The 21,910-nt window shown below is 37.4% G+C and overlaps 1 long non-coding RNA gene across 1 annotated transcript in view; it reads right to left on the bottom strand.

The window, feature by feature from the left end:
- Positions 1-21,910, bottom strand: part of LOC112604988 — a 1,409,957-nt gene that overhangs the window by 71,525 nt on the left and 1,316,522 nt on the right. The gene's annotated exons all lie outside the window — the stretch shown is intronic.

Raw genomic sequence — 21,910 nt, 5'->3', positions numbered from 1 at the left:
ATTGGCTAGTGTTTGAACAAGGCGATTTGGCTAACTATGATTGGTTCCCGCCATTTCTGATATTTTGGTTCAACCTTTGAGGCGGGAGAGCAGGTTTATGGCAGCAAGAGTTTATCTTACTTAAGCACGTCTTGTGACCTTGCCTCAGGACTTACAAAATCTCTGGTACGTGCAGAAAAACAGGTACTCACAGAACTTACGAAATCTCTGGTATGTGCAAAGATTAGAGAGCAGAACAAAGGGTGTAGTGGTGGGGGCGGGTACACATCTATCTTTGTGTCCTTTCACTGTATGTCATAACACTGCCATAATAACAAGAACAATCACAACACTTTTTAAAATTCATAAAAATGGATTAATGTATCAGAAAGTAATGCTAAAAGGGATCATGAAAATCATAAAATTCAGCCCTTGATTTTGGTAGGGAAGAAAATTAAGTCTAGAGAATAAAGTGCATTACCAAGATGTCAATTTAATTACATAAGTTCTGAACATAATTATTTTCAAAATTTGGGCTAGAAACCAATTATTATTATTTTTTTTCTTTTTTCCAACATTGGATACCAAACATGAGGCAGAATAATTCTGGAGAGTCATAGATTTGTTGCAAGGTGCCTGTTAATCCAAATGTACAACAAACCTTATTGAGATTTGAATAATAAACTTTATTTAAGTACATATTTTTAATAAATGTAGATATTGGTATGACTGCCTAATGGGTTCAGCTTGCCTACTGCCTAGACAGAGCCAATTTAGACAGGGAAATTGCAATAGAGAGAGAGTAATTCATTCAGAGCATTCTGTGAGGAAGTCTGGAGTTTTATTATTACTCAAATCAGTCTCCCTGAAAACTGGAGAATCGAAGTTTTTCAAGATAATTTGGCAGATAGGGGCTTAGAAAGTGGGGAGGGCTGATTGGTCGTGTTGGAGATGAAATCATAGGGGGTTGAAGTGAGTTCTTGCTGTCTTCTGTTCCTGGGTGGAATCATAGATTTGGTTGAATTAGGTTACTGGTCTGGACATTGTCAGCTGGTGCATTGGAATGGAGAGTTTGCAAAATATCTCAAGCACTGATCTTAGGTTTTACAACAGTGATATTATTCCCAGGAGCAATTTGGGGAAGTTCAGACTCTTGCTCCATGGCCCCTAAATTGTAATTTCTAATCCTGTAGCTATTGTAGTCCTACTGTAACAGGACAAGCTGCAGACAAAACCCCTCAGACACCGAGTTAAAGAAGGAAGCTGTTTATTCGGCCAGGAGCATCTGCATGACTCCTGCCTCAAGAGCTGAGCTCCCTGAGTGAGCAATTCCTGTCCCTTTTAAGGGCTCACAAGTCTAAGGTGTGTGTGTGAGAGGGTCGTGATTGAGCAAGCAGAGGGTACGTGACTGGGGGCTGTATGCACTGGTAATTAGATCAGAAGAAAACAGGATAGGGATTTTCACAGTACTTTTCTATACAATGTCTGTAATCTATAGATAACATAACTGATTAGGTCAAGGGTTGATCTCTAACCACCAGGCCCAGGGTGCGGTGCTGGGCTGTCTCCCTGTGGATTTCATTTCTGCCTTTTAGTTTTTACTTCTTCTTTCTTTGGAGGCAGAAGTTGGGCATAAGATGATATGAGGGGTGGTCTCCTCCCTTACTACAAAGGCAGACTGGTCCCCATGCACAAAGGGTTTTTTGTTTGTTTTGTTTTTTCTGGGAAAGAGCTATTATTATTATTGTTTCAAAGTTAAACTATAAACTAAATTCCTTCCCAAGGTTAATTGGGAAAGAACTAGGACAGGTTAGAGGTTAGAAGCAAGATGGAGTTGGTTAGTTCTGCTCTCTCTCTCTTTCCCCATCATAATTTTCTCAGTTACAATTTTTCAAAGGTGGTTTCATTGATATAATTCCTATTAAATAATTTACCACTTTTGATTTAACAGTAGTTTTTAAATTTTTTTTTGTAACTCCATGAAAAAGCAATGAATTTCCCAGTCTGAATGATTACTATCATTTGTATGTTTCCCAATATTTTTGATATTTAAAGGGATCTTCTTATTATAATACATTGAGAAATACTATTCTACTACATTAATGAGTTATCCTTAGCATGTCAGGATTTAGTGTTAAAATTTATTTAATTTTTGGGCAAAAAATGTCTACAGAAACCCGGGTTCTGAGCTGAATTATAATGTAAAACCATCTGGAAAATTTCCTTGTTATCAACTCAGTTACTACTTTTCAAGCATTGCCATTCCTGAATTAATATTACTCAGTAATCACATGCATTTACTTTAGAAAGTGAGAAATGTGACAAAACAGTTATATTCAGTCAAAGCTCAAATAACCTCATACTTCAATTTGTGATTTTTACTTTTTTTCAAATCAACTTTTATGTGAGGATATTCTGGAATATAGGCATGCTGGAATTGGCCATTTGTATTGCGTAATGAGATTCAGAATGACTTGGGAGGTAGTTTTAAACATTTAGTTTTGCACAATATTATTGTACTCTGATTTCAGCATTCTCCTTAGAAGCATCCAAATAGAATTTAGTTCCTGGACCTGGGGAGTTAGTAAGCCTTCGAAGGCAAGGACACCTGGTGGGGTGGGACCGTATTTGTCTACCTTTCACCAAGCATCCAAGTCACTTCAAAGTGACTCATGAAAAGCCAAGTTTGGCAAGAGTGGAGGTTTTCAAAGAACTTCAGTCACCTCAATTAACCAAGCCACAGGGATTCAAAATAAAGCAATTAGCAGACTTAAATAACACAGGATGGTGGAATGCAGTCGTTATTTTGGCTTTCATAATATGATTGTTTTTCCCCTCATTGGTTGAGAGTAAAATGCTGCTTCTAATAAGTTACATGTAAAAAGAGTCAATGGAATTTCACACTTTTTAAAGGTCTTCCAGCAATTGCTTGTATAATCTTGGCACATCTGATTGTGTTGAAATATATTAATTATCTAAATATGCATTTTCATTTAAATGTTAACTCCAAAAGAGTGTTCCTGATATGACAATAGAGGGACAATTTAAAGTAAAACTCTAGGGTAAGCCTTAGGTGAAATGGGGTTCAGGATATGTCACCCAAAATATAGCACCTTGGCATTTGAGGAAGGAGCTGAAGCAGGAAGGAACTGAAGCAGGAAGTGCACTCTCACTTTCCCTCACGCTTTTCCCTTGAAGGAGGCTATAATAGAATTTGTTGGCCTCTCTCTAAAGTAGGTCATAGAACCTTCATTCCAGAAGTGTCCACCCTATACCTAGAGGAAAATAATACCATACAGGAACACGGAGAAGAATCTGAACTAATAGACCTTGCTAAGTTGACTGTAGTTTATTACCATAGCCTTTGTCCTCTAATTATACACTTGCATGACTGTTATCAGAAAAGGGTCTCAATCCAGACTGCAAGAGAGGATTCGTGGACCTTGTGCAGGAAATAATTCTGGTGTAGTCCACAGAGTAAAGTGCAAGGATGTTTATTAAGAAACAAAAGTACTGAAAGAATGGCTGGCTACTCCATAGGCAGAGCAGTGGCGTGGGCTGCTCGACTGAGTATACTTACAGTTATTTCTTGATGATATGCTAAACAAGGGGTTGTTTATGAGCTTTCTGGGAAAGGGGTGGGCAATTCCCAGAACCGAGGGTTATTCCCCTTTTTAGACCATATAGAAGTGGTCCCCAACCTTTTTGGCACCAGGGACCAATTTCTGTTAGTGGGTGGCAGTGTATGGTGTGGTTTTGAGATGAAACTGTTCCACCTCAGATCATCAAGCATTCGTTAGAATCTCATAAGGAGTGTGTAACCTATATCCCTTGCATGTGCAGTTCACAATAGGGTCTGCACTTCTGTGAGAATCTAATATCACTGCTGATCTGACTGAAGGCAGAGGTCAGGTGGTAATGCTCACTCGCCTGCTACTCATCTGTGGCTGTACGGCCTGATTCCTAACAGGCCATGGATGGGTACTGGTCCACAGCTTGGGGATTGGGGACCCCTGCCATATAGGGCAACTTCCCGATGTTGCCATGGCATTTGTAAACTGTCATGGTGCTGGTGGGAGTGTCTTTTAGCATGCTAATGCATTATCATTAGCATATAATGGGCATTGAGGAAGAACAAAGGTCACTTTTGTCACCATGTTGGTTTTGATGGGTTTTGGCTGGCTTCTTTAGTACATCCTGTTTTATCAGAAAGGTCTTTATGACTGTATCTTGTGTCAACTTCCTATTTCATCCTGTGACTAAAAATGGCTAACTTCCTGGGAATGCAGCCTAGCAGGTCTCAGCCTAATTTTGCCCAGCTGCTATTCAAGGTAGTCACTCTTGTTCGAACGCCTCTGATATGCATATCCATAAAAATATAGTTTCTCTTATTTCTTTGGATCCTGTTTTAGGAAAGCTTCTATGTCATGAAAACTTATATTTGATAAATGTGCATTTTCTCTTAATTTGTCTTCTGTTATAAGGGAGTCAGCCATGAACCTTGCAATGGGTGAGAAAGCTTTTCTCCCCTGTAGGTATACTTTGCGAAAAGTAACCTTGTGCTTGACATTGAGGAGGAGGAAATGGGGAAGAGAAGTTTGCCATTAATAATCTAGAGCCAAATCTGGCATATATTACATGTCTATATTAAACTTAGACACTGAGTTTTGATTAGATTGTAAAAATAACATACAAGGTATACTTAATGAGATATATAAACAGAGTCTTGGGGTTAAATCTTAGCTGGGTTATCTACTAGCCATGTGATCTGAAACAAAGTTTGTTTTGTTTTGTTTTAAATTTGATAATCTGTTCATTTTTATCTTTAATGCAAAGCTATAACTGTCTTACCACATCATTGCAAGTATAAAGTAAAATATATTTAAAAATAGCCCAGAGTAGATATTACTTTAGAATAGAGCTGTTTATTTCCCTTTGTTCCTTAGAAACATATCTAATATAAAATACTACCTATCAAGTATTTCCTTATAAAATGGTTTTAAAATGAGCAGAAAGATCATACATTGTTAGATCTGGGAGGGGCATTAAAAACATTTGCTCCCTATTTTTCAAGACAAAATGTTGAGTCCTAGAGTGTTTAAGTGACATGTTTATTGTGGGCTTAAAACAAATTTTCTACAGGGCCAGGCATTCATTTTAGTGCAAGCCATAGCAGTGACAAAGAGATTTAAATGCTTCCTTCAAAATTTTCAAATCTTGTTAACTACAAATATCAATTCAAATGGGAAGTTCTTGTTCCCTAAAAGATTGTTTTAGAAAATTGTCAAACTCTGGTGAAAAAGTAAAAAAATGATTAGACTGAAAAAAAAATTATGTCAGTGACTTTTCTCTGTTATAAATTCTGCACAGTATTTTAAAATGATATGTTATCTTGATAATTGCATTTATCTCAAAGTGTTTATGTAGACCTGCATAACCTCTTTGGTTTGTTCTAAGTTTGGCTACTTAATATTTCTTTGTGCTGTTGAAAATTTTTTGGTTAAGATAACAGCTAATTTTAAATAATTCTTTAAAAATGCGAAAAAAAGGCCAGGCGCAATGGCTCATGTCTGTAATCCCAGCAATCTGGGAAGCTGAGCAGGGTGGATCACCTGAGGTCAGGAGTTCATGACCATCCTGGCCAACATGGTGAAACCCCGTCTCCACTAAAAATACAAAAATTAGCTAGGCATGGTGGCAGGCACCTATAGTCCCAGCTACTCTGGAGGCTGAGGCAGGAGAATAGCTTGAACCCAGGAGGTAGAGGTTGCAGTGAGCCAAGATCACGCCACTGCACTCCAGCCTGGGCAACGAGAGCGAAACTCTGTCTCAAAAAAAAAAAAAAAAAAAGAGAAACAAAATTAATCATTTGTTAAATCCTTAAATATAATTTTTAATGGTGACGAAATATATTATTTTAACCCAAATAAAGGAACTAGGTTACTGTATATCAAATAATTAATGTAATATTTTTTCTATGAGGAAAGCATAAAATAAACATAGACTTTCAATATGTTTGCCACTGCTGCCTTTCAAGTCTATAGAAAAATTTTACAAATAGCAAAAAGCTCTTGCTTTCTATTGGTAATAGATTCTATTGGTAAAAGATTCAATATTGCTCACTGAATTATCTAAAATGGATAACATCTAATCAAATGGATTTTACAGCAACAATAGTAGGAGCTAAAAAATTTAATTTATAGAGAAACTCACTATGGTCTATAGCATGAACAGTTTATGGAGAGATCTGGGCATAAATAGCTAACCACAATTCAACATAACAATTGCTATTAAGGGCCTAAAATATAAAATAGGAAGATTAGAGAAACAGATCAAGTAAGTGCCTTACAAAAACAGAAAAAGACTATAAAAGAAGAGGCGTTTCAGCTTGATTTTGAAAGATGAATATAATATTCAAATGGAATTAAATGTTCAGAGATTTGCATTTTTTATAGGAAATAAATGAGGCCATTTGAGATAACCCTCTTTCAAAATTTTATATGATTTTATACATTAGAGAGGAAGACGTAAATGGTCAGGTGGTTTGAGCTAATTTGGCTGTGTTTTAAGAAACTTTCACCTGAAAGAAGATTTCAAGACAGAAAACAAACTAACAGTAATTTTAAGTGAAGTGTTTTGTTGCTTTAGTTTTTTCTTAAATTTATCCCCAAATTACAGATAATTTGGGCTGAGATTACAGTTCAATTCAATTAATAGTTATTGGCTTTGTTTATAACACTGGGCCATAAGATAGCAATTTCATGCCATCAATTTTACAAACTAGAAAGAAGAAAGCAAAATATGCAATGTGACCTGAACAGATATGTTTTATGTCTTTGACATGGTTGTACACTTCTTGAGGACCAAATATCAACCAATATCTGCTTCATAAATTTGTTTTCAATTACTCTTGGTATAGTATCTTACACAGAGTGATCAATAATTAAATTAAGTTCAACACAAGAGTGCAGTTATGAATCAGAGGAGAACAAATCACAACTGGCTAGCAGAATTAGAAAAAACTTCATGTAGGAGGGGATCTTTTAGATGGACCTTAAAAATCAAGAGGCTCAGGACAATATACAGATTGTCAGGAAGTACTTTAGATGATGCTGAATGACATCAGCTATTAAAGAAGTGGAAATCAAAACTACAAACTTTATGCCCACTAGGATGGCTGTATTAAAATAGATATAATAGATATATAATAGTGAGTTTTGACAATGATGTCAATAATTGGACTCCTATACAATAGTGACAGGAATGAAAACTTAAATGCAAATGAATTCTGTTATGGAAAGCAATCTTGAAGTTCTTCAAAACATAGACTCACCATTACCTAGCAATTCCACCCCCAGGTTACAGAGACAAAAATGTACGTCCATAGAAAGACTTGTACAAAAATGTTTGTAACAGCGTGTTCTTAGTAGGCAAAAAGTTGAAACAACTCAAATGTCCATCAGCTGTTAAATGAGTAAATACAAGGTTGTCTGTGCATACAATTAAATTTTACTCAGCAATAAAAAGGAATGAAGTACCAATATGTGCTACAACATGGATAAAACTTGAAGGCATTCTAAGTGAAAGAAATCGGTCATAAAACGGCATACTTTGGGAGGCCGAAGCGGGAGGATCACATGATCAAGAGATTGAGACCATCCTGGCCAACATGGTGAAACCTAGTCTCTACTAAAAATACAAAAATTAGCTGGCCGTAGTGGCACATGCCTATAGTCCCAGCTGCTTGGGGGGCTGAGGCAGAAGAATCCCTTGAACCTGGGAGGTGGAGGTTGCAGTGAGCCGAGATCATGCCACTGCACTCCAGCCTGGCAACAGAGCAAGACTGTCTCAAAGAAAAAAAAAAAAGATGGCATATTATGTATCCTATTTATATGAAATATCCAGAATAGGCAAATCTGTAGAGAAAAAAATAGATTCGCAGTTTAGGGCTAGGATGGGGGAGGATAGCTGGGGGAAATTGAAAATAACTGCTAATGGATATGAGTTTCTTTTTTATTTTTAATTGACACATAGTTATTGTACATATTTATGGGATACAATGTGATGTTTTGATACATGTGTACGTTATGCAGTAATCAAATTAGACTAGTTAGCATATTCAACTTCTCAAACATTATTTCTTTAGGGTAGGAACATGCAAAATCCTCTCTTTTAGCTATTTTGAGATAGATAGCAACTTATTGCTGATTAGAGTAACCCTACTGTGCAATATAGGACATCAGAACTTATTGTTTCTTTCTAATGATAACTTTGTACCCAATGACCATCATCTCCCCTATTTTCTCCTCCCTGCTACCTACCCAGTCTCTGCTAACCAGTGCTCTCTACTTCTACGAGATCAATGTTTTTAGATTTTGCATATGAGTGAGAATGTGATATTTGTTTTTCTGGGTCTAACTTATTTTACTTACCATAATGTCCTCCAGGTTCATTCATGTAAAATAAGATTCTGTTCTTTTTTTTTTTAAATGACCAAATAGTATTCCATTGAGTATATATACCATAATTTTCTTAATTTATTCAACTGTTGTTGAACACCGAGGTTGATTTCTTATGTTGGCAATTGTAAATAGTGCTGCCAACATGAAAGTGCAGATATCTCTTTAATTTCCTTTCATTCATATATATTCCCAGTAGTGGGATTGCTGGGTCACATGGCAATCATATTTGTAATAATTTGAGGAACCTCTATAGTATTTGCCATAATTGCCATATTAACTTAACATTTCAATGAATAATGTGTAAGAGTTCCCTTTTCTTCATATCCTGACCAAGACTTGTTATCTTTTGTCTTTCTGATAATAGGCATTCTAACTTGGGGTGAGGTGATAATCTCATTGTGGTTTTGATTTGCATTTTCCTGATAATTACTAATAGCATTTTTTCATATACCTGTTGGTCTGTTGTATATCTTCTTTGGAAAAATGTATACTGAGGTGTTTTGCCCAGTTTTTAAATCAGGTTACTATTATTATTATTATTTGCTTTCGAATTGTTCAAATTTCTTATATATTCTGGACAGTAACCTTTGTCAGATATAAAGGTTGGAAATATTTTCTTTCATTTTGTAGGTTGTCTCTTCATTTTGTTTGTTGTTTCCTTTTCTGTGCAGAAGCTTAAGTTTAGTGCAATCCCATTTATCTATTTTTGCTTTTCTTGATTATGCTTTTGAGCTCTTATCCAAAAAATATTTGCATAGTCCAATGTCATGAATCATTTCTCCTATGTGTTTTTTTCTAGTAGTTTAATAGTTTCAGGTCTTGCATTTAAGTCTTCATTTACAGTTGATTTTTGAATATGGTAAAATATAAGGGTCTGGTTTTATTATTCTGCATATGGTTATCCAATTTTGCTAGTACCATTTATTAAAGTGATTATTATTTTTCCAATGTGTTTTCTTGGCACCTTTGTTAAAAGTCAGTTACCTGGAGATTTGTGGATTTATTTCTAGGCTCTATCTGTTCCATTGGTATATGTGTCTGTGTTCTTAGAGTAATACTATTCTGTTCTGGTTACTCTAGCTTTGAAGCATATTTTGAAATCAGGCAGTGTGCTGCCTCCAGCTTTGTTTTTTTTTGTTGTTGTTGTTGTTTTTGGTTTTTGGTTTGGTTTGTTCATTTGTTTATTTTCTCCTCAAGATTTATTTGGCTATTCAGGGTCTTTTGTCCTTCTACATGAATTTGAGGATTTTTTTTATTTCTATGAAGAACGTCATTGGTGTTTCGTTAGAGATTATATTGAATGTATACTTTGGATAACATGGACATTCTTTTTGTTTGTTTTTTGAGGTGGAGTCTTGCTCTGTCACCCGGGCTATAGTGCAGTGGTGTGATCTCAGCTCACTGCAACCTCTGCCTCCAGGGTTCAAGCAATTCTCCTGCCTCAGCCTCCCGAGTGGCTGGGACTACAGGCACGTGCCACCATGCCCAGCTAATTTTTGTATTTTTAGTAGAGATGGGGTTTCACTATATTGTGCATGCTGGTCTCAAACTCCTGACCTTGTGATCTACCTGCCTCAGCCTCCCAAAGTGCTGGGATCACAGGCATAAGCCACCACGCCCAGCCAGCATCGACATTTTAACAATATTAGTTAGAATCCCTGAACAGGGGATATCTTTCCATTTATTTTCATACTCTTCAATTTTTTTAAACATATTTTACCATTTTTAGTGAAGAGAGCTTTTACCACCTTGGTTCAATTTATTTCTAAGTATCTTGTTTTTTAATAGCTACTCTTAATGGGAATATTTTCTTGATTTCTCTTTCAGATAGTTCATTACTAGTATATAGAAATGCTACTACATATAGCATATATTACCATATAAAATGCTACTGATTTTTATGTTAATTTTGTATCCTATAACTTTATTAAATTTATTATTTCTAAAGATCTGTCTTTTAATTCAGAACTTTATTTATTTATTTATTTATTTATTTAGTTATTTTCAGATAGGGTCTTACTCTGTTGCTCAGGGTGAAGTGCAGTGATGTGATCATGGCTCACTGCAGCCTCAACCTCCCGGGCTCAAGCAATTTTCCCACCTCAGCCTTCTGCGTAGCTGGAATCACAGGTACATGCCACCACTCAAGCCTAAGTTTGTTTGTTTGCTTGTTTGTTTATTTCTTTCTTTATTAAAGATGGGGGTCTTCCTATGTTGCCCAGGCTGGTCCTGAGCTCCTAGCCTAAAGCTACCCTCCCTCATCGACCTCCCAAAGTGCTGGGATAATAGGCATGAGCCACCAAACCGAGGCTCAGAAATTCTTTTTTCTTTTTGATCTAGACTGTTGTTGAAAGTCTCAATTGCACTTTTTGTTTCATTTACTGAGTTCTTCAGCTCCAAGATTTTTATTTTTATTATATTTATCTCTGTGTCAAATTTCTCTATTCAGATAGTAAATTGTTTTACTGATTTCATTGAATTGTTTATTTATAATCCCATATTTTTCACTGAGTTTTCTTAAGATTATTATTTTTAATTCTTTTTCAGGCATTTATATATATATATATATATATATATACACACACATATATATTTCCTTTGGGGTCTGTTACTGGAGAATTATTTTGTTCCTTTAAAGGTGTCATGTTTCCTTGCTTTTTCATGTTCCTTGTGTCCCTATGTTGATATCTGAACATCTGGTGGAACAGCCTACCTTTTTCAGTTTTGTGGAGCAGCTTTTGTAGGCAAAGACTTATTCCTATAGATGGGTTCTAGGGAGTCTGTTGGTTGGTATGCATTAGCTTTGTTTCTGGATAAATGTGGTAGTATAGTTTCCATGCAGTTTATTCTCCTATAATCCATGTCAGAGATGTCTGCCAATGCCTTAGTTGCCTAGGCTAAGGGAGATTATGGTGGCATTGGTGGCACAGTTTTGTCAGAGGTGGCCTCATTGAATTTATTTTCAGGCTGGGGGCACTGTATGTCATATGTCGGCCAGTCAGAAGCCAGAATCACTGGAGATAGGGTCCTTAGTCTCTTTTTCAGGCTGAGGGTGCAGGTGCAAAGCAAGCAGTTCTGCTAACTCTAGGGCAGGGTTCCCAGAGAAAGTTTTGCTGGTTTATTTCTTCAGCCAAGGATACAGGAGCATGCTGGTTTGGTTAGTTTCAGAGTGTGGCACCCAGGCTGTTTCTCTGGAGAGGGTACAGGCCCATAGCATTTCAGCCAGATTGAGGGTAGGGCTTCCAGGGGCAGGTCACTGAAACTTTTTCTCCTGCTGGGAGCTGTAGTTTATGGCAGTTTGCCTGACTCAAGGTTGGTTTTCACACTATGCAGAACCACCTGTTGCTTGAGCGGCAGGACATCACATGGGCATGGGCACTGGAGTCACACCTATTTGTGGCTTCACTCTGAGCAGGTCGGATCATTACACTGCAACCACCTATGTAAGCATTGTGGAATGATGGCAGAGCCTTAGGACAAGAGAGATGTAGAGGCTACTGGCCCCCAGAGTAGGACACACTCCAGCAGTGACTCTGGTTTCAGAATGGCAGCATGCTGTAACAGCTTGGGTCATGGGGCAGGAGGTGGTGCACAATGTAGTTTCCTCCTCTGGAACAATGTGGCCACCTGAATTCTAAGCAGCTCCCCAAACTGGGCTCAGGGCCTGTGAGGACTGGTGAATTCTGTAGTAAAAACTGCAGGTGTCTGTAGTAGTAATGTGGGGTGTTGGGGGCCTCGTACTTACGTTTTCCTCACAAAGGGAAGTCCCTCCTGACTCGGAGCTGATCTGATCCTGGCAGAAGAGATGGTGCAGCAGAGGTAGGGTGCCGTGCTCCTCTCTCTATGCTGCTATCCTCGGTGTCTATGATCCACAGGGACTTCACCACTCCCTTGCTGTACTCCACCATGCTTCTTCACAGGCTTTAATTGTATTACAGTTGTTTATTTGTTCTTTTGGTCCTTTTTTGTGGGGAAGATGAGTACCAGGCACTTCTAGTCAGCCATCTTGCTACTGTCAATCTGGACTTTTTTTTTTTTTATTTTTTTGAGGTAGTAAAAATATTCTTTTTTTTTTTTTTTTTTTTTTTTTTTTTGAGACGGAGTCTTGCTCTGTCACCCAGGCTGGAGTGCAGTGGCCGGATCTCAGCTCACTGCAAGCTCCTCCTCTCGGGTTCACGCCATTCTCCTGCCTCAGCCTCCCAAGTAGCTGGGACTACAGGCACCCGCCACTTCGCCTGGCTAGTTTTTTGTATTTTTTAGTAGAGACGGGGTTTCACCGTATTAGCCAGGATGGTCTCGATCTCCTGACCTCATGATCCGCCCGTCTCAGCCTCCCAAAGTGCTGGGATTACAGGCTTGAGCCACCGCGCCCGTCCGTAAAAATATTCTTTAATGAATTGTGGTGAAAGTTATACAACGCTTTGAATACAGTAAAAATCACTGAATTGTACATGTTACATGACTGAATTACTTGGTATGTGAATTATATCTCAATAAGGGTGTTAAAAAATAAAATTTTAAAAATTCTCCTACTGAAACATGATAGGGGCATTCTAATATGGAGGATGACATGAGAAATGCAGAACAGAGGTGAAAAAATCCAGGACCTTTAGGGAAAAAGTCGCTAGTTTAATAGAGTATGAAGTAGGTAGAATTCTCAGTTTCCCAGGACTCCCTAGCCCTGGTGTACATATATGTGCCCAATTTTTAATCAAACACTGATCCAAATGTTGCTGCAAAAGGATTTTGCAGGTGTAATTAAATCCCTAATAGTTGACTTCAGATTAACCAAAAGGAAGATTATGTGAGGTATACCCAACCTAATCAGGTCAATACTTGAAAGAAGTCACAGAGATTCAAAGCAGCAGAAATTTTTCACTTGCTAGCTTTGAAGACGGAGACAACCAAGCTTTGAACTGCTATGAAGAGGTGAGAGGGACCTCTGTGAGCCTAGAGCAGCCCTAGACAGGCAGTCAGCAAGTAAATGACAACTTCATTCCTACATTTACAAGGAAATGAATTCTGACAATAACCAGTGAGCCGGGAAGACGACTTCCAACCTCATATGACATCATGGCCTTGGTTATCCCCTTGATTTCAGCCTGGTGAAAAGCTAATCAGAGAAACCAACAGGCTTGTATCCAGACTTCTGACCCTTGGAAACTTTGAGGTAATAAATGTATATTGTTTTAAGTCACTAAGTTTGCGACAATTTGTTATATAGCAATAGAAAACTAACAGAAGTGCGTAGTGAAAAAATGGAAAAGACAAGTCTAGAAAAATATAAAAATAACTTTACTCCCTGGAGCCTTCAATGGATGGTTGTAATTAATTCTTTTCCTTTCAGCCCTGTTAGCATAAAAATGATGAAGGTGTTACCCACATTTATGTGCCTGCCTTTCAAATTGTATTTAGAATATATGCACACATTTTCATCAATGCCAACTTTTTCTTTGACTCAAGCTGTGAAGTTATTTTTGCCATATGTTTTCTTATAAGATGTGCATGTTTTTTTGTTTGTTTTTGTTTTTGTTTTTTTACATTTAGATAAAAATATGTTGGACATTTATGATAATGAGCTGAAATATTTTGTTTGCCTTTCTGCTTTGGTGAATTTGGAAACATCAATTTTCAGGCACCAACCTTTAATTTTAAAAGGTAACTAGTTTATTAATGTCTCTTGTGTCACCTTCCATGAGCAGTGTGCAAAATCCAAGTTATATTTAAAATAAAAATAATGGCTGGGCGCAGTGGCTCACTCCTGTAATCCCAGCACTTTGGGAGCCCGAGGCAGGTGGATTACGAGGTCAAGGGATCGAGGTCATCCTGGCCAACATGGTGAAACCCTGTCTGTACTAAAAATACAAAAATTAGCTGGGCATGGTGATGCATGCCTGCAATCCTAGCTACTCGGGAGTCTGGGGCAGCAGAATCACTTGAACCCAGAAGGCAGAGATTGCAGCGAGCTGAGATTATGCCATTGCGCTCCAGCCTGGGCAACAAGAGCAAAACTCCATCTCAAAAAACATTTATGAATAAATAAAAATAAAAAATAATGTTTATTGCTTTTTCTGAGAATTTTACATGTATCACAGGCATATTGTAGAAATTTTGGAAATTGCCAGGTACAGTGACTCACATCTGTTATCTCAGCACTTTGGGAGGCTGAAGTGGGAGGATCATTTGAGGCCTGGAGCTTGAGACCAGCCTGGGCAACATAGTGAGATTAAAACATTAGCTGGGACCAGGCACAGTGGCTCAAACCTGTAATCCCACCACTTTGGGAGGCCGAAGTGGGTGGATTGCTTGAGTCCAGGAATTCAAAACCAGCCTGGGCAACATAACAAGACCCTATCTCTATGAAAATTTTTTTTAAAATTAGCTAGGCATGGTAGTGTGCCTGTAGTCCTAGCTACTTAGGGGGCTGAGGCAGGGGGATTGTTTGAGCCAGGGAGTTAGAGGCTGCAGTGAGCCAAGATCATGCCACTGCACTCCAGCTTGGGTGACGAAGTGAGAACTTGTCTCAAAAAAAAAAAAAGCTGGGTGTAATGATATGCACCTGTAGTCCTAATTACTTTGAAGGCTGAAGAAAGAGGATCACTTGAGCACCAGAGTTCAAGGTTACATAGAGCTATGACTGTCGGACTGCACTCCAGCCTGGATGACAGAGTGAGAACCTGTTTCAAAAAAAAAAAAAATTGAAAACTTAAGAATATAGTTATTTGCAACTGGAAAGTGCGATTTATGTGAAAATACAACAAATAACATGGTTCATTATTATACATCTTTAAGCTCATCTTCATGTGTATTTTTCCCTATTTAAATATTGCTCTAAGTATTTTACACATTATTATTTCCTGACATCATATTATATAGCGATATATATGTAATAATTACAAATGTTCTGCAAAGTGAGAAAATACAAATCTAAAGAAGATAAGGTTTTTAAACTGCGTGTAATAATATTACCCTAATTATATATGCTTTTGTATATAAAAATGAAATATACTTCTCCAACTTAGTATATGTTTGTCCTATTGTTGCTGTAACAAATTACCACAAAGTTGGTGGCTTGAAACAATGCAAATTATTTTCTTACAATTCTAGAGGCCCCAAATCTGAAATGAATCTCACAAGGCTAAAATCAAGATATTGGCAGAGCTGCATTCTTTCTGAGAGCTTTAGGGGAAAATTTGTTTACTTGCCTTTTCTAGCGTATATAAGCTGCCCACATTCACTAGCTTGTGACTCCCCTCCATGTTCAAAGCTAGCAGTGTAGCATCTTCAAATCTCTCTTTGCCTCTGAAAGTGATCCTCTTCCCTCACTCTTTCATTCACAAGAACACTTGTAATTACATTGAGTTCACTTGAATAATCCAGGAAAATCTTTTCATCTCAAGGTCAGCTGATTGGCAATCTTAATTCTCTCTGTGACCTTAATTTTCCCATTGCCATGTAATATAGTCACATGTTCTGGGAATTAGAACACAGATGTTTTTTGAGGGGTCATTATTCTCTGTATCACACTTAATACTTGCTTTTTACATAGCACCATGTCTTCCCATACTTGTATACATTGATATTTATCACTGTTCCTAATGATTTTATAGATCCTTTAGATGAATGAACCAATTTTTGTTTTATCACACTGTTTTATTTTTTGGCTCTTGCTGTATTTATTATTTTCTTATTTTTATTTTTATAAATTGGTAACAATTGGCATTGCCGTTCAATAATTTATTTATACATCTTTTTCATCTTTTTACTCATTCCACATGGAATAGGTAAAAAGTAATTTTTTGTGCAACAGCTATGTGATTTCTGCATACGAAAAGCCTTAAGTATCAAAATGATCAAAAGTAGTTCTGGAATCAGAATGTTGAGGTTCAAATTCTTGTCTCATTACTTACTGTTTGTTTGACCTTAGACAAGTCACATAATCACTATAAGCCTCATTTGTAATAGCATCTATCAAAGCAAATGTATTGATTTCTGTAAAGTGCTTGGAGGACGAACTGACCTTTAGTACAGAATCATTGATGGCTCTCATTATCATGGGCCAAGTGCTGGGCCAGGTGTTGTATATGCAGTCATAAACAAAACACTCATAATCCCTGCCTTTCTGGAGTGAAAAATCAATTGACCCATGCATCTTTAGCAACAAGTACATGTGTATCTAAATGATAAATTCCTGAGCACAGAATGGCTGTGTAAAACAACTATATAAATTAAGTGCTATTTGGTATAATAGAGTAATTATTTGATTTTTTCAGCATAACTCATTTGGCTTTCCCTTATCGCTTTGTTAGATAGAACATACATAATAATGCTACATAGTCATACATGGCCGGCATTCCAGTGGGGATTCTAATTTTAATGAGAATAATTTAATGTGGACTGGGTTTGAAATTAGGTTGGCAGTTGATTTGGAAGAAAGAAGTATTTTTTCTCTTATAGAAATAAAACTCTTATTTGATAGGATTTTGGATTATTTATATAACTCATTATTCTTCCTCCTTTTTTTTTTTTTTTTTTTTTTTTTGAGACAGAGTCTCACTCTGTTGCCCAGGCTGGAGTGCAGTGGTACAATCAGGATTCACTGCAACCTTCATCTCCCTACCTCAAGCAATCCTTTCACCTCAGCCTCCAGAGTAGCTGGTACTACAGGTGTGCGCAACCACACCTGGTTAAATTTTGTATTTTCTGTAGAGATGAAGTGTCACCATGTTGCCCAGGCTGGTCTGAAACTCCTGCACTCAAGCCACACCCCCGGCCTCAGCATCTCAAAGTGCTGGGATCAGCCACGGTGTCAGCCACCATGCCCAGCCTCATTATTCAAAAACGTATGTTGACTTCTACTGCATTTATGTTTGTTATCTACTGAGAGGTTTTTATGGACTTTTTCCTTCTCCATGATTTATGAATAAATCAAACATTTTCAATACATTTCCTAATTTGTAGTTATCCCAGGAAAATTCTGGGATAATGATACCCTCTTTCAAGGGTATTATTTCCAATATGGCTACATTCTTACTTTGTCATAGTCTTAGCTCTGTGATCTAGAAAACAATGCATGAGTCTAAAATATACTGTTGGTATTATGTTATTGGATAATGCAATCCCTGGGTGGCAGGGCTCAATGAAAGCATAAAATGAGGTGGGGAATGAAAGACAATAAATATTAGGGCATATGTTCTTGAGCAGTTTCAGCTTAGTATTCAGCAAGACTAATTCTTGGTTTTGGAAGGCGTCTTTGGCAACCTTAAGCAATATGGCATCCAGGAAAAAGGAAGGGAGAATGTAATCCCCCACTAGGCCCTTAATAATGATAGCCATAAATGATTCTGTACTATAGGTCAGTTAGTCCTCCAAGCACTTTACCGAAATCAATATGTTTAGTTCTCATAACTACCTTAATGATAGATGTTATTACAAATGAGGCTTATAGTAATTATGTGACTTGTCTAAGCTCAAACAGTTAGTGAGAAATGTAACCCCCACTCCTCCCTGTCACCTGCATCTCATCAGCAAAGTCCACTCCAAAAAACTGTAAGTCATGTGTACTTTCATGTCGAGGTACCTGTTGTCTACAGGTAGTCACTGAATACTCCAGAGTCTCTGTGTGACAGTGGTCTGAATGCACCGATGCAGAATTTACCCTCCTTACTGAGTAGCATCACATAACCCGTGAGACTCCTTCACCTGTCACGATGGCATTAGAAACTAAAGAGTCATCTGCATTTAAGATACAAGCATCTTGAGAGAGAGAGAGAGAGAAAGTGTGTGTGTGTCTGTGTGTTAAGGGGGAAAGTGATTGAATGATTTTACTAAAGATCAACCAATACAATCATGTGGTATTAGTCCTTAAATGTGTGTTTGACACTCTTTAAAATTTTGCCTTAGTATATTTTCCAAATTCTTATTTGTTTATTTTAATTGTTGTGGAAAAATATTTTAGACACTATACATTTATTTTTAGTGTTTGTATTCGTCCAGTGTATGTATTTTAAAAAATCAGGGAGATATCTGAAATTCTGAAGTGCTTGATTTTTAGGCTGTGTGATTTTTCATAATTCTTTGGTCATTTAAAAAAAATGTAGGCAGGACTTGCTAAGCTAGTACAGGCTAAATTTAATATGTGAAATAAAAGCACTTCTTAAAATCACTGAAAAGTTTATGCTCAAAATTGTGTTGTTTTATTCTGTATTCTAACTTTTTTGTTGTTGTTGTTGTATATTGTGATCAAACTAGTTGTGTCCAAAGAATGTAAAGGTGGTTTAATGTAACTTTCCACATTTAACAAATTAGATAAGAAAGTCATATAATTATTTCAATTGATGCAGGAAGATTATTTTATAAAACTTGATACTATTTATGATTTTTTTAAAAAGATTCTGAGTCAACTAGGAATAGAAGAAAACTTGGTTAACTGCTTAAGGAAATCTACAAAATATATTCATAATGAGGAAAACTTGGAAATGTTTCCTTTTCGATAAGGAATTAGCAATAAGCCTAGTAGCATCATTGCTGATGTAGGGTATGGGCACAAAATTAGCATCATACAGTATAACCATAAAGTAGGGTTTACTGAAGGAAAGTCACAAACAGAGTGGGGGGCTAGACAGAATGATAAACTATCCTCTGCTTACTTTGAAGAGATCAGTGCCAGGCAGGGTGCATTTATGTGATAAACTTAATTTAAGTACTGTTGATGATGTTTGACTATGAGCTCAGTTTTGCTTGATCTTCTTGTTTATACTGCTGGATATGAGGTAGATGACTCAACTTGGGGATATTTTCTGTAGAGAGAGGGTACATTTTCTTTTGCTAGATATCAGATGTTTATTTTACTTTTTTATTGTATGTTGTTATTTTGTTTTTATTTTCTTCTGGGCTTGGACCAATCCCTTAGAAGAACTCAGTTAAAATGCAAGAGTATTAGATTAATCTTCCTCCACTTTGCTACTAGGTCCATTAGTAAGTACCCCTGTTGACAGTCTATGCAGTTTTTGTATAATATTTTTGGATATTGTCCTTAATTCTTGGAAACCCACCAATGCATTTTACCATGAGAAGTTTACTCAGGGTACTTGGCCTTTTTGTTTATCACCATCTTACTAAGGGAAATTTCAAATATGTATATAAGCAAACAGAGTAATATAGTAAACACTATGCAACTGTCTTGCAGCTTCTGAAATGATCTTTAACTTAGAACCAATCTTGTTTTCCTTATATACCACCACCTTCCCTACCTTGAATTACCTTGAATTATTTTGAAGTAATCCCAGATATCATATTGGCTGCATAGGGGTTTTCAGCTTATGTTCTAGTACAACATACACAGTAGATAATTTTCCCATGTGTAATGCAATCTACCTAGGTGACTCACTTATAGATTCTTACATAATTATTTTTAAATGAGTAGACATATGCACACAAATATGCACAATTCTCAGATGATGAACCAAAATCTACCTTCATTTATCACAATCAGGAAACATTATAATGCAGTCGAATGAGAGCAGTGTTATAGAATAACTTTTAGTCAGAACCAAGAAGTATATTGTTCTTTTATACATAACATTGCATGAAGTAAACTGTGATGGATGTATTTAATAGGCTGCATTAAAATAGTAAAGCGGAATTGGGTGTGTTGGCTCACTCCTGTAATCCCTGCACTTTGGGAGACTGGGGCAGGAGGATCACTTAAGCCCAGGAGTTTGAGAACAGCTTGGGCAACAAAGGGAGACCCCATCTCTCCAGAAAAAAAAAAAAAAAAAAAAAAAAATTACGTATAAATATATGTAAGTTATCCAGGCATGGTGGCATGTTTCCTTGTAACCCCAGCTATTTGGGAAGCTGAGGCAGGAAGATCACATGAACCTAGCAGTTGGAGGTTGCAGTGAGCTATGATTGTGTCACTGCATTCCAGTCTAAGTGACAGAGTAAGACCCTGTCTCAAAAAAAAAAAAAAGGAAAGCAGTAATATCAGAAAGCAACTTCTTCTACTTTCTGTCCTCAAACCTGTTCTTTTATATTTCTATTTGCAACCCAATGGAAATGTCTCTGGCGGATTTCATGGTTTTCCCATCACTTGAAACTATAACAGACCTATTATTTTTAGGTATTTAATATACCAGGATAGTAAATATTGTTTACCCACTTACTTTACAAACTTAGCGAGGGGACCTGTCGTATTTGTCCTTTTCTTTCTCTGTACCTGCTCAACTTCCTCTCCTTGCTTATTCCTCTAACTGATCCTCACCACTCAGGACACTAGGCTCCGGCAGGGCGAAAGGATGAGACTTAGCTAGTAATATTTTTACTTGTCACTTGGTGAAATGTCCTGCTTCATGACAAGCATTCCAATGCTGGCTCGTTTAGGGAAATATTATTGTTTTGCTTTTCTGAGATTCCAGGGGGTACCTCCACACCACACAGTAAAATTATTTGATGTAGATTAAAAAATAAGGTGGAATTGCACTTGATTCTACAGCTATTCCCTCTCTACCTTGCCCAGCTATTGCCCTTGTACCTAGATTGTCTCCTGCCTCAAGACTTTTAGTTGAGAGCATGGGGACGTTTAAATTTTTCCCCTGAATATTTGATAATTAGAGTCTATAAAACAAATTAATAGCCAGATTAACAGGAAAAAAGGCACACAATTTTTATTATTAACATCCATACAGGCATGGGAGTCATACAAATATGAAAAACTCTACGCAATGGCCATATGGTTGATACTTTTCCTCCCTCCCTCCCTCCCTCCCTTCCTCCCTCCCTCCCTTCCTCCCTTCCTCCCTTCCTCCCTTCCTCCCTTCCTCCCTCCCTCCCTTCCTCTCTCCTTCCCTCCTTTCCTTTCTTTTCTTTCAGAGTCTCCCTCTGTGGCCCAGGCTGGAGTGCAGATCATGGCTGACTGCAGCCTCCACCTCTCAGGTTCAAGTGATCCTCCCAACTCTGCCTCCTGAGTACATGGGACTATAGGCAAGCACCACCACGCCCAGCCAGTTTTTAATTTTTTTGTAGAGACAGGGTCTTATTATGTTGCCCAGGCTGCTTCATACCATTTTGAAGTTACAGAAAGAATCAGGGCTTGAGGCATGGCCAAACAGGTTATGGTGGCAAGACAGGTTATGGGAGGGAGAAAGGAGGAAAGGATTGGCTGGCAAAGGGGGTCCTGTTAGGTGGATGAAACCACATAGTAGCAGCTGTCAGAAAGAATAGATGGGTGTCAGACTCTTAGTTAATCTTTCCTAGATCCAGACAAGAAGGAGCTTCAGAGACAGACTATTTACATCTGTTGTTTACTTCACTTTATTTCCTCTATAGGTACAAATCTCCCTCACGAAAGACAGCTTTGTAGGGCTACTTCTGTCTGCAAGCCCTCTGAACATCCGTCTCAAAATATGTCAAAGCAGCATATTTTGGGGTGAAATATTTTTAGTTTCCTTCAAGAGGCAACCATCAGC

This window comes from Theropithecus gelada, chromosome 13, assembly GCF_003255815.1.
Source record: "Theropithecus gelada isolate Dixy chromosome 13, Tgel_1.0, whole genome shotgun sequence".
Taxonomy (NCBI): domain Eukaryota; kingdom Metazoa; phylum Chordata; class Mammalia; order Primates; family Cercopithecidae; genus Theropithecus; species Theropithecus gelada.
The sequence above is the reverse complement of the archived record's forward strand: the minus strand, read 5'-3'. Positions and strand labels throughout refer to the sequence as shown.